Source organism: Citrus clementina, unplaced genomic scaffold (assembly GCF_000493195.1).
Source record: "Citrus clementina cultivar Clemenules unplaced genomic scaffold, Citrus_clementina_v1.0 scaffold_10, whole genome shotgun sequence".
Classification (NCBI taxonomy): Eukaryota; Viridiplantae; Streptophyta; class Magnoliopsida; order Sapindales; family Rutaceae; genus Citrus; species Citrus x clementina.
In genome coordinates this window covers 107,657-121,936 of record NW_006263302.1, presented here as the reverse complement: position 1 = coordinate 121,936, position 14,280 = coordinate 107,657, and positions in this window count along the sequence as shown.

Genomic DNA, 14,280 nt, shown 5'->3' with positions numbered 1-14,280 from the left:
ATTTTGCGGTGCAAAGCAGGGAATAGTGTGTGAGTAAAACAACTATGTGGTTTTGTACATGTCTAGAAAAGTTCTGTCACAAAGGCGATAAGAGCTTAAGGAGTCTGGTTTTAAGTGGGACCATTGTGATCCCTCCAGTCTTTCCTGTGAACTTTCCTGGTGTGCATTCTCACATATACTCAAAACTATTCAAGGTGGTACACTAACTTGTGTGCGGTATTTAACAACCAAATGGAAACAAAGTATGAAATTGAGAAATTTAACGGAAATAATTTTTCGTTGTGGAAAATGAAGATGAAAGCTGTATTGAGGAAAAATAATTGCTTGGCAGCAATTGGAGAAAAGCCCATGGAGATAACTGATGACAAGTGGAACGAGGTAGATGGCAACGCCATTTCTGATCTACACTTGGCACTTGCGGACGGAGTATTATCCAGTGTGGCAGAGAAAAATACAGCGAAGGAAATATGAGATACTCTCACAAAATTGTACGAGGCCAAGCCACTACACAACAAATCTTCTTGAAGAGGAAACTCTATACTCTTCGAATGGCGGAATATACAATGGTGACCGACCATATTAACACCTTGAAGACTCTATTTTCACAACTCACAATGTTGGGTTATAGTATAGAGGAGAATGAACGTGCAAAGCTTCTACTTCAAAGTCTACCAGATTCGTATGATCAACTCATCATCAACCTAACGAACAACAATCCAGTGGACAGTCTAGTTTTTGACGATGTTGCAGCCTCCATATTAAATGAGGAGAGCAGGCAGAAAAATAAGGAAAACAGACAAGCAAGTTCGCAGCAAGCGGAGGCATTATCGGTGATGAGAGGGAGATCAACAGAACGTGGCCCCAATGGGAGTCAAAATCATGGTAGATCAAAATCTAGAAGTAAAAAGAATGTTAAATGCTACAACTGTGGCAAGAAAGGGCATGTAAAAAAAGAGTGTTGGAGTAACCGAAAGAGAAGAGAGGGCAAAGAACCTGAGTCATCAAATGCTCAGGGTTGTGTAACAAGTACCTCAGATGATGGCGAAATTCTCTACAGTGAGGCAACAACTGTTTCAAAAGGTAGAAAATGACTATCTAATGTCTGGCTTATAGACTCAGGAGCTACATGGCACATGACCTCTCATAGAGAATGGTTCCACACATATGAACCTATCTCAGGAGAATCTGTATATATGGGTAATGATCATGCCTTAGAGATTGTTGGTATTAGTACTATCAATATAAAAATGTTTGATGGTACAATTCGCACAATTGGGGAGGTACGATATGTCAACGGCCTGAAGAAAAATCTATTGTCTTTGGGACAAATGGATAGTCATGGGTACAAAACTCATGTGGAGAATGATATTATAAAGATTGTTAAAGGAGCGCTTGTATTGATGAAGGCAGAAAAGATCAGTGCTAATCTATTCATGCTTAAAGGAGAAACACTACAAGAGGCTGATTCGTGTGTCGCGTCAAATGGAGAAGAATCAACGATGATGTGGCATCTCAAACTTGGCCACATGTCAGAACAAGATTTGAAGATTCTCTCTGAGTGAAAATTGCTTCCGGGGCTCAAATCGGTAAGTTTACCATTTTGCGAGCATTGTGTTACAAGTAAGCAGCATAGATTAAAATTCAGTAGATCTATTGCTAGAAGTATATGCATTCTAGACTCGATTCATTCTGATGTTTGGGAATCACCGGATATATCCATAGGAGGTGCAAAGTACATGGTGACTTTCATTGATGATTATTCCAAAAGATGTTGGGTGTATCCAATTAAGAAAAGTCAGATGTATTTCCAGTGTTTAAAGAATACAAAGCACGGGTGGAACTTGAATCTGGTAAAAAGATCAAGTGCTTAAGGACAGATAATGGTGGAGAGTATACAGACGGCGAGTTTCTTGCTTTCTGTAAGTAAGAAGGTATTCAAAGGCAGTTCACGGTGGCATACACTCCTCAACAAAATGGAGTGGCAGAGCGGATGAATAGAACTCTTACAGAATGGATAAGAGCTATGTTGAGGACTGTTGGTCTACCTAATTGATTTTGGGCAGAAGCAGCCAAAACTGCCTATTATATAGTAAATCGGCCGCCATCTACAACTATTGGGTTGAAGACGGCGATGGAGATGTGGACTGGAAAGCCAGCTGATTATTCCTACCTACACGCATTTGGGTGTCCTATGTACGTGATGTACAATGCCCAAGAAAGAACAAAACTGGATCCAAAATCTAAAAGATGTATCTTCTTGGGATATGCTGATGGAGTAAAGGGGTATCGTCTGTGGGACCCCACTGCCAACAAGATCGTCATCAGCAGAGATGTTATCTTTATAAAAGATCAACTACAAAGGAGAGATGAGGATGATAACAGTGTAAAAGAAAAGTCAGAGACTATACCGGTATATGTGGAAAATAATCCAGAAGATTCAGATTCTTCTGAAGCAGCACCAGAGCATGAAGAACAAGAACCAATCGAGTCTGAGGCTCCAGAAGTTCGTCGGTCAACTCGTGAGAGACGATCGCCAACGTGGCACTCGGAGTATGTCACAGAGATCAACATTGCATATTGTCTTCTAACAGAGAATGGAGAGCCTTCAACTTTCCATGAAGCTTTAAATAGCTCAGATGTTGCTTTGTGGATGACAGCAATGCAGGAAGAAATTAAAGCTCTACACAAGAACAAGACATAAGAACTTGTACTACTACCACACGGAAGAAAAGCCATTGGAAACAAATGGGTCTACAAGATCAAGCGTGATGCCAATGACCAAGTGGAGTGGTATCGTGCAAGATTGGTAGTGAAAGGATATGCTCAGAAAGAAGGTATTGACTTTAACGAGATATTTTCTCCAGTGGTTTGACTTACAACAGTCAGAGTTGTCTTGGCGATGTGTGCTACATTTGACTTACATCTTGAGCAGTTGGATGTGAAACTGCATTTCTTCATGGAGAACTTGAAGAAGAAATATATATGCTCAAACCAGAAGGTTTTGCAGAAACAAGAAATGAGAACTTGGTTTGTAGGTTGAATAAATCTCTATACAGTCTCAAACAAGCACCGAGGTGTTGGTATAAGAGATTTGATTTTTTAATCATGAGCCTTGGATACAATAGATTCAGTTCAGACCATTGTGCATATTACAAGAGGTTTGAAGATAATGATTTCATCATTTTGCTGTTGTACGTGGATGATATGTTAGTAGCAGGCCTCAACAAAGATCGAGTCCAAGAATTGAAGGCACAATTGGCTAGGGAGTTTGAAATGAAGGACTTGGGACTAGCAAATAAGATTTTAGGGATGAAAATTCACCGAGACAAAAATAATTGGAAGATTTGGCTTTCACAAAAGAACTACTTGAAGAAAATCTTGCGACGCTTCAACATGCAAGATTGTAAGTCAATTTCTACCCCACTTCCTGTTAATTTCAAATTATCCTCAAGTATGTGTCCTAGCAATGAAGCAGAGAGGAAGGAGATGTCTCGAGTACCGTATGCATCAGCAGTGGGAAGTTTAATGTTCGCTATGATATGTACTAGACCGGACATTGCACAAGCAGTGGGAGCAGTCAGTCGATACATGGCGAATCCTGGTGGCGAGCATTGGATAGCTGTGAAGAGGATTCTGAGATACATAAGAGGAACCTCAGATGTTGCATTATGTTATGAAAGATCAGAATTTACTGTCAGGGTCTATGTGGATTCAGATTTTGCAGGAGATCTTGATAAGAGGAAATCCACTACTGGCTATGTGTTTACACTTGTGGGATCAGCCGTACGCTGGGTTTCGAAACTGTAGACCGTTGTGGCTTTATCTACAACAGAAGCAGAGTACATGGCAGCTACACAAGCTTGCAAGGAAGCTATTTGGATACAAAGGTTATTGGAGTAGCTCGGACACAAACAAGAAAAATTTATGTGTATTGTGACAGTCAGAGTGTCTTGCACATTGCAAGGAATCCAGGCTTTCATTCCAGGACAAAGCACATAAGAGTTCAGTATCATTTTGTTCGAGAAGTAGTGGAAGACGGAAGTGTGGATTTATAGAAAATCCATACGAAGGAGAACCTAGTAGATGTTTTGACCAAGCCAATCAAAGCTGATAAGTTTATCTAGAGTAGATCCTCTTGTGGCCTAGCAGAAACGTAGGCAACATGATTATGGCGAAGTAGAAAGGATGGTGTGAAGATTGATTGGTTCTCAATCAAATCTCCAAGTGGGAGAAATGTTGAATATGGGGCACCACTCTCCTAGAAATGTTGAAAATGGGCCGAAATGCTTGAAGAGGAAAATGGAAAAAGAGGCAGTTTGAAGAAGAAAATGAGGAACACGATTTTGACTTTCTTGGCCATCATTTTGCTATAAATAGAAGTACAAATGAAGAGCTGAAGCATTCCATCGAGAGAGAAGCATTTCCTTCCTTTAGAGAGGTGAGAGTATTAAGAGTTTAATAAACTCTTGAGTGATTAGTGTTTTGAGAGTTTAGGTGTATTGGGATTTTGGGTAGTGAGCTAAAATATCACAATACTTATAACTCATTTTCACTAGTAAAATATTTTCCTTCTATTTTCGCCTGTGGACGTAGACTAAAAGCTGAACCACGTAATTTCTGGTGTCCTCTTTTGTGCTTGTTCTTTATTATTTTCTAATTTTATTTTAGCTGCGTGTCTGCTTCATCCATCAATTTTCTAACATAATGTAATAGTTTCTCAACAACATGACAAGTCAATGTAGAGTGTCCAAATATTACATCAAAGAGAGAGAGGATTTCACTCCATGTGACCACAGATGTTGAAGTGTTATCTTGCTATTCGTTTGATAATTCAAGAATTCGCAAACGCCATTAAGTAGAGTATGTATAACAAGAGAAATTGTGTGGCTTGAATTGTATTTGTGGGGAGACTCATTTATGAATTGGCCTTCTTCCGAACTCCCTCCAAAAATTCTCTTTTTAAGAAAAAGAAATTAGTGGCCCATTAATTAATTATGCATGCTTTTATGGCCCAAAATTTAACATTTTTTTCAACCCTTATAACCCCACTCAGAACTAACGAGTTGCCAAATCAATAAAAGAGAAGACAATCGAAGAGTGACAAATTTGGATGACATCAAATCTATTTATTGATGTGGTGACTCAGAAGTCCAATTAACTTGACTGGGATATGATATACTTTTTTAATTGTTGGGGCAGCAATAATTAAAATCGATAAGATCGATAAACGAATAAATTGAGCTAAGATGTATGAGATATTACCAGGAGAAGGTGTTGGAGTGTTTGGACCAAATGGACGTGGAGGGGAAAATGGCAGAGATCTGGGGGAAGGCTAACTTGTAACTCGACCACAGAGATTTGATCATTTGAGTTGTTATCAAAAATGCAATTTGGAAAATAGAAAACTATTTTATTTTTCGTATTCTATCAATACTCACCAGAGATAGCAAGTTGTCATCTAAAAGGAGAAAAAAATAAAAAGTAATTGATCCATCAATTTCTAGCATCTAGTGAGAAATGAATCTCCTGATAAATAACTAAATAAAGCTAACAACCATACAGAAGAGGACTTAACGACATTAACTAATCATTCTAATAATATATACTCGGTGAAATGATGGGTAAATATTCAATTTGTTGGTTCCTGTATTTTGATTTAGGAGTTCCTTTAATCCTTATGTTTTAAAAAATATTTCAAGATATCTTAATATTAAATATGTTCTATTGTTACCTTTATTTTTTATTTTTAATAATAATATCTTTGCTGTAATATTTTTGTAGACATTAATAAAAAGAATAAATGTTAATTTAATAAATTAACCTTAAAAATAAAATAAAAGTTAGTGTAAATTTTTATGTTACAATTTTACTTTTAAGATTAAGTTGGTTATTAATTTTTTATAAATAATTATTTGTAAGATTGTTGATAGGATATTAAACATTCCTTTAATTAGTTGGTTGATATTAATTTATTTTTAATAATTATTAGCAAGATTTTTATAAGGGTACAAAAAATGCTAGTTCTTATATATTGATATTTATTGGTTAATTTGTTAATAAATAATTGCTGATTAATTTACTAATTAACTTATTTATAGATAAATTAATTAATGTCAAGAATAATTATTGTAAGAGTATTTATTGTAAAAGCAAAGAAAATAGGGCAGAAGGTAATAAATTTAACTACAAAGTCATCTTAAGACATTTTTTAAAGGGAAATTATCCATCGACCACCTGTTTTTTCACTGTTTTTCAAAAATACATAATTTTTTTTTTGCAGCGCTCTACCTGAAGTTAATATTTTTTTCATTGGTCTACTCTCGTTATAATACCGTTAGAACTTTGCTAACATCATAAGGGTAAAATTGTCATTTCACAATGACATAATGGTGGACAAGTGCAAAATAATATAACTTCAAGTGGAGTTCGGCAAAAAAATAATAATTAAGAATTGTGTATTTTTGAAAAAATACAAAAAGATAGGTAGTTGGTGGATAATTTATCTTTTACATTTGAGAGTAAAAAAGTCATTTATACAATATTCCATTAGTTTTCATAACAGTCTCCAAACGAAAATGGACAAGTGAAAAGAAATGTAACTTCAGGTGGATTCCAGCAAAAAAAAAAAAAAGAATTGTGTATTTTTGAAAAAATCCGAAAAAATAGGTGGTCGGTGGATAATTTTCCTTTTTTAAAATATAATTACTAAATAAACACTTGATCAATCAAATTATAGGGCCAAACGAACATTTATCCCTAGAAATGATGATATAGGAATTGTGAAATAGAACTAGTGAAACTGTTCGAGTAAAGATCCAAGCTATGCAATTTAATTGTTAGAATAGGTGATGATAGTTGAAGTTAAAATCTCCAAAGTATTGAGATAACTTAAAAAATTTTGTTGCCTTGCAGATATATGATTAAATCTCCAAAGTATCAAGATAACTTAGAATGTATTTAACAATTAGAGTCATACTAGTAGTATATGTAGCCAGAAATATTTTTCTTATTATTGTCGCATCATACATTAAAATGAAAATAATCTAAGAAAATAAATAATATGAAATACAAGACAATTAATGATAAAATATTGTCACGTTAGTTTGAATGAGAAAATGTATGAAAATTTCCAATCTTATACAATTTATACCACACAGGAAAACATTATTAATTCAATCCAACTTAGGCGCTGTTTTCTATTGAGATGAGGATAATAAAACAACAAAAGGAAATCAATAATAGACAATGCTTTGTTAACGGATGAAGCAGTAAATGGTTAAGTTTTGAATAATATTTGAAAATGAGAGAAGCCAAAATCATAAGGGCATAGCCCTGGAACGCAGAGCAAGAATTGAAGCTGAAATAAGAATATTTCCCACGAATGTTTAAAGGAAAATAGTCTTACACTCCATTATTGTAATTATTCACTATAAGGATAAGGATTCATTACTACTGCCAAATAAAAAAAAAATCAATTTCATACGTTCTGCTTCAACATTTCTAAGCAATGAATCTCTAATTTTTGAGAGTCTTGTTACAATTTCTTTTGCATTCATTCTCTACTCTGGTGATTCTACAGTACACTTCATAGCCGATTGAAGACAAATTACAAACATTCCTCTTTGGCTGCAAAACGTTTGTCCTCCTGACTTACCAGATTTGCATCAACGACTTCCATAACTGAAATAGGCAGTAAATCATTAACCCAACGCCTTAATGTCATTTCTTTGGGAAAAAAAAATCTTGTTTGTGGGTTTCTTCCTAGTAAATACTTCCAATAACATAATCCCAAAACTATAAACATCTCCATTTGTGAAAACTCGTCCTTCTCTTCCATACTCTATGAATTCAACAGTTAGATAGTAAGACAAATCATTAATAATAATTTCTTCATTTAAAGGTCATGCTAAATGAAAAACTTGTTATGAAGTTTAAATGGAACAAAAAATATTTAACACATAACAAACAGGATGCCATATAGCCTATTGTGGCAAGTGTTTGTGTTTGAATCATAAAATGGTCTTCCCTAATTAAGAGCTTTGCGATGCCAAAATCACTTAAATGAGTAACTATATTATCGTCAAACAATACATTGCTAGGCTTTAAGTCATAATGAATTATAAGAACTGAATAATCAAAATGCAGATATTCCAAAGCAAATCCAACATCTATCATTAAGTCCAATCTTTGAAATACAAAATACAGTTGCTCGAATATAAACATTTCTCCAAACTTCCACGAGGCATGTATTCTAGTACCAACACTTTAAAATCTTCATTTGAACGACTGCTGATGATTTTGATAAGGTTTCGATAGCAAGTACTTTTCATCACATCACATTCAAAATCGAAACTCTTAAATGCTCCACTACATTGTAGGTGAAAACCCTTCACTGAAAACTCCATCCTATCTTGAATTCTCGCTTTGTGAATGGAGCCAAAACCTCCTCTACTGATTAGATTGTCTTCACTGAAACCGTTTGTTACTCGACAAAGTTCTAAGCATGAAAACCTACTCCACGTTGTTACTAGTGGCATATTAATAACATTTGGTGGTCATTTCCCTCTCTTTCGATATCTTGCAATCAACGAAATTACTACTATCATAAATATAGTACTCAATGGCAAGACAATTCTTAGGAGAAGAGAATTTTTCCTTGATGTTTGGTGGATGCTAGTTTTGCATGGTGGAATTGTAGATTGAGTGAACCACATAATAATTCATTCCCCTCAAATGATTCAGTTGAGAAATTTCTGAAAGTTAGGGATTTCTCCTTCTAGCTTGTTGAAACAAAGATTTAGATTTTTGAGATATGAAAGTTTCCCTAAAGATATTGTAATAGTCCTAGAGAGATTATTATTGGACAAATTCAAGGATTTCAAGCTCATCTAATCACCATTTTGAATATGAAATCGAGCTTTGCAATCTATTATATCCTAAGAACAGATGTTGTAGAATGTTTAGGCATCCAATTGCATTTGGAATAACACCTACAAAATTATTCATCGAAAAATATATTTTTACTAAAACCTTCAAATTTTCAATCTCCAATGGGATGGGGCCAGTCAAAGAATTTAATGAAAGGTTGAGGTATAATATGTCCTTAAGGTTCCAAAAAGTCGAGGGTATGACAGAAATTAACTCATTGGAAGCCAATGAAAGGTTCCTTAGAGAGGCCAAATCACAAAAGCATGCAGGGATTGATCCAGCCAAAACAAAAAAATCATGGATTGACCCCAACTCATTTCATGGCAATCATTTGGCTGCAATCCTACTTCAAGAAATTTCTTTTTAATTGATTGTAATTATATGTATTGATTTATTTTAATTTGAAATTCTTAATTGATTTTTTAAACATTATATAATTACATGTTATTGTAGGTTGCAGTGTCAGATTGTATAATTGAAAGATAGTATTTTTACATTTGAGTTGTCTTTTGTTTATCATTGAAAGATAGTATTTTTACATTTGATTTGTCTTTTGTTTTCTACTCTTTTTTTAAATTATTTTTTGTCTATAATACATATTTAGAGGGACAAGGTTCTTGGGGCCTCCTTATTTAATATACTTTTGTTTACTTACAAAATTTTATGTTCGTTTTAAAATTTAACTCGGGATAATATTAAGTCTTGGGTCAGACCCTAGTTTGGATACTACAAATCTTAAGAAAGCATTTATTATGTGCTTTGTCTTGTCTGCTTGACAAGTTAATGAATGCCTTCTTCGTTTTCTTTGCTCTTTAATATTCTCTTATTCATTGTATCATTTTCTACCAAGATATTCACGTTGTTCTGAGTATGGCGAGTACGATCACAACCATGGAGGCTGACTTGAACAATTCTTATGCACGACTTACTCTTGCTGAGGAGGACGGAGGGGGGGATAATTGTAGCGAGGGCAGAGGATGATGAACACGAGGAGCCCAAAAGTGATATTTGTTACTGCCTTGTGGGTAGGTTTTTGACGGACAAGGTGATTAATTTTCCAGCCATGAAGAACACTATGGCTTCGTTGTGGAGGCCTGGCAGAGGAGTTTGTATTAAAGATTTGTCGCCTACACTATTTCTCTTCCAATTTTTTCATGAAATTGACATCAATAGAGTGATAGACTCAGGGCCTTGGACATTTGACCAACATATCCTCATCGTTCAGCGTTTGGAGGTAGATGATCAACCTCAACATGTACCTTTATTTCATACATCTTTTTGGACCCAAATCTACAACCTTCCTATCGAATTTCAATCAGAGAAAATCCTACAGAGCATTGGTAATTATGTTGGCAAGTTTGTGGAATCGGACGAAAATAATCTTAAAGGGATTTGGACGAACTATATGAGGATTCGGGTGGCCATTGATGTTAGGCAGCCTCTCAAGCGTAGGATGCGTCTCAAGAAAGCAGGTAGAGATTGGATGTGGGTGGATTTCAAATACGAAAGGTTGAATGTGTTTTGCTTTATCTGTGGTCTCCTTAGTCACACAGAGAAAAGTTGTCCATCTTTGTATGAGAGTACTATGGCTACTATTACTAAGCCGTATGGCCACTGGATGAAGGCGCCTACACGAAGAAATTTGATGAACGCCGACGATCGTTGGCTGCAGTCAACTCCACCAGGGGAGGATGAGATGAAATTTGGAAGCTACATTAATTCCGGTGAGGCTATGACAGTTGATATGGAAGGTACCATAAATCCAGGCTTGAATGAGGGCAATAATTATGAGGGGGGAGACATTGCCGGGATTGTGGATACTATAGCAGGATCTCAACATTTTCTGACAAAATGTGGTCAACTGCTTGATAAAGGAAATGATGTGATGGCACCTCCTAAAGTTTCGGGTCAACTGCAGGAATGTGGGGAAGAGTTTAATTTGGGTATTATTGTTATAAATGCCAAACGGAGAAGGGCTCATGGTGTAGTGCAGCTAGAGATGGGGAGTGATGAGGCCAAATACACCCAAGTGATGGATAATGTGGGTGGATCAAAAAATGGATTAGCGGTGGGTCTTGGTTCATAGGCCCACCGAGAGCAATGAGTTGCTTAAGTTGGAACTATTGTGGGCTGGGCCACCCACGGATAGTTCAGGTTTTGTTGGACTTGGTCAAAAGTAAAAAATCAGATTTTATATTTCTAATGGAAACTATGTGTAGTAGAGAAAAATTAGAGAGCTTGAAAGTTAAGCTGAGCTTTGATAATTTGTTTAATATGGATAAAGTGGGCCGAAGTGGTGGGCTTGCCCTTTACTGGAAATCTTCACACAATATTAGGCTTCTTAAATTTGAGCGTAATTTCATTGACATTCGAGTTGAAAACGCAGACTCTGGAACGTGGCGGTGTACGAGGTTCTACGGCTTCCCTGAGACGAGCAAGAGGCGGGATTCCTGGGAGCTTCTTTGCTCTTTGTCCTCCCTTTCTTCTTTACCGTGGGTGTGCATTGGAGATTTTAATGATCTCCTACATAACAGTGAGAAGCGTGGCAGATGTCAGTATCCAAATTAGAAGCTTAAGGGATTTCGTGCGATTGTTTCTGATTCTGGTTTGGTCGACTTAGGCATGGAAGGCTATCAGTACACATGGGAGAGGTCTTGGGGGACGGTTGACTGGGTGGAGGAGAGATTAGATAGAGCTCTGGTTTCCAGCACTTGGTTCTCCCTTTTTTCTGAAAGCTAGAGTAGTGAGTCTAGAGGCTATGTGTTCCGATCACCTGCCAATTTTTCTGGACCCATTCCCACATCATCATTATCCTAGGATTAAGAGGTTCAGGTTTGAGAATGTTTGGCTTCGTGAGCCAGATTGTGTGGAGGTTTTTACAAAGAGTTGGGAGTTTTCAGTTGGTCGTTCTATTCAATCTAAGCTTTCGTTATGTAGGTCTAATCTTATGCGTTGGGGAGGTCATCTTGCCTGTGATTTTTTTAATCGGCTGGTATCCTGCAAGCAAAAAATGGGGTCTCTTAGGGGTTGTCGAGATCAAACGAGTTTGGTTGAATTTGTGGAAACAAGGAAGCGTTACAATGAGTTATTGCACAGCCATGAAGTGTTTTCGAAACAAAGGTCGAAGTCGTTGTAGTTGAAGGAAGGGGACATGAACTCTTGGTATTTCCACTCTACTGCCTCTACGAGGAAGCGGCATAACACGATTGGAAGATTACAGAATAGCTCTGGGTAGTGGTGCTCAAATTCGGCTGAGGTGAACTCTTTAAGAGTGGAGTATTTCTCAAAATTATTTCAGTCGGAAGGAAGTACTAGTGCAGATATTCTATCATGTGTTGCAACTAAGATTACTGCTGCACAAAATCAGGAGTTATTGGAGCCTTTCACAGCTACTGATGTTCGTGATGCACTCTTTAGCATGCATCCAGACAAATCGCCCGGGCCGGATGGAATGAACTCTACATTCTTTCAGAAATTTTGGCATATTATTGGAGGTGATGTTACTGCTGCTTGTTTAAGTTTCATTGACAAATGTGAATTCCCTGATGAGTTAAATGTTACTGCCATAGTGTTAATTCCAAAAAAGTCCCAACCTGAGTATTTAGCATACTTACGACCAATAGCATTATGTAATATTCTTTACAAGATTGTGGCCAAGATGTTAGCTAATTGTATGAAGGCTGTTCTCAGCTCGATTATCTTAGATAATCAAAGTGTGTTTGTCCCTGGGAGGGTCATCACTGATAACATCCTAATATCGGCAGAGCTTATGCATTATTTAAAGCGAAGTCCAAGGCGTACGATAGGATTGAATGGGGCTTTTTAAAGGCTATGATGTTGAAGTTGGGATTTGCTGAGAGATGGGTTGAGCTAATATTATTGTGTGTTTCTACCGTCACTTATAAGGTTCTCCAGGGCAATAAAGAAGTGGGCCCAATTGTTCCTAGCAGAGGGCTGAGGCAGGGAGATCCTCTGTCTTCGTATTTGTTCATCATTTGTGCAGAGGGGTTGAGTTCTTTACTTCGCAAGCAAGATAGGGCAGGCTTGATGCATGGAGGTTGGGTAGCTAAGGGAGCTCCGATAGTGACTCATCTCTTTATTGTGGATGACTGCTTTCTTTTCTTTCATGCAAATGATCAAGAGGCTCGGATCATCAAACAGTCATTGGCTATATATGAGGCAGCTTCGGGACAAGTGGTGAATTACAATAAATCTCGATCTCTTATAGTGCTAATGTTCGTGTTGTCTCAGCACAACAAGTTTGCAACATTCTGAAGGTTGCAGCTACCAGCAACCATGGCTCATACCTTTGCCTGCCATCTTCTATTGGTCGAAACAAGAATGAGGCTTTTCGCTATATCCGTGACAAGGTTTGGCAACGTCTCCAAGGCTAGAATCAGAAGCTGTTATCTAGAGCGGGGAAAGAAATCTAATTGAAAACAGTTGCACAGGCAATGCCGAATTATACAATGAACTTATATCTTCTTCCTTTGGATCTTTGTAGAGATCTTGAGCACATGATGAACTCATTTTGGTGGGGGTAATCATCGAAGTGGCAGCAGAGGTATAAGTTGGATACGGTGGGAGAGGTTATGTAAGCCTAAAACTCATGGTGTAATTGGTTTTAAGCAGCTGCACTACTTTAATGTTGCAATGCTTGGAAAACAAGGGTGGAGGCTTTTATCTCATCTTGATAGTTTGGTGGCGCGCAACCTTAAAGCTAGATACTTCCCGCTGTCCTCATTTGGCAAAGCTACTGTGGGAAGCAATCCTAGCTATGCTTGGCAGTCTATTATGGCAGCTCATAATGTGATTATACAGGGCAGTCGCATTCAAATCAGTAATGGGCTCCAAACCACGATTGGTGGCTCTCCTTGGCTTCTAGATCTGGATCATGGATATGTTACTACTTCCCTGCCTGATGCTATAATCAATGCTCCAGTAAGCAGCCTCATGTTACCAGGGCAATGCAACTGGGACTTGGATGCACTGACATATATTTTTAATGAGAGAGATCGAGCCCTTATCACCCAAATTCCTCTAAGTAGCAGAAGAGATGATGATGTCTGGTATTGGTTGGCTGACTCTAGAGGTTTGTTTACTGTTCGTAGCTGCTATAAAATGTTAGTTTATCTTTCGGAGATTCCTTCTAGCAATGTTTGGCAACGAATTTGGAAGCTTAAAGTCCTTGCTAAAGTTAAGCATTTTATTTGGCATGCGGTGGTTAATGTCCTGCCCACCGCGGATAATTTACGACGCCGTCAAGTTGAGTTATCTTCTGTTTGTCCCATTTGTAATGCAGCTAATGAATCTGTTGTCCATTGTCTTGTGAACTGTTCATTTGCTAAATCC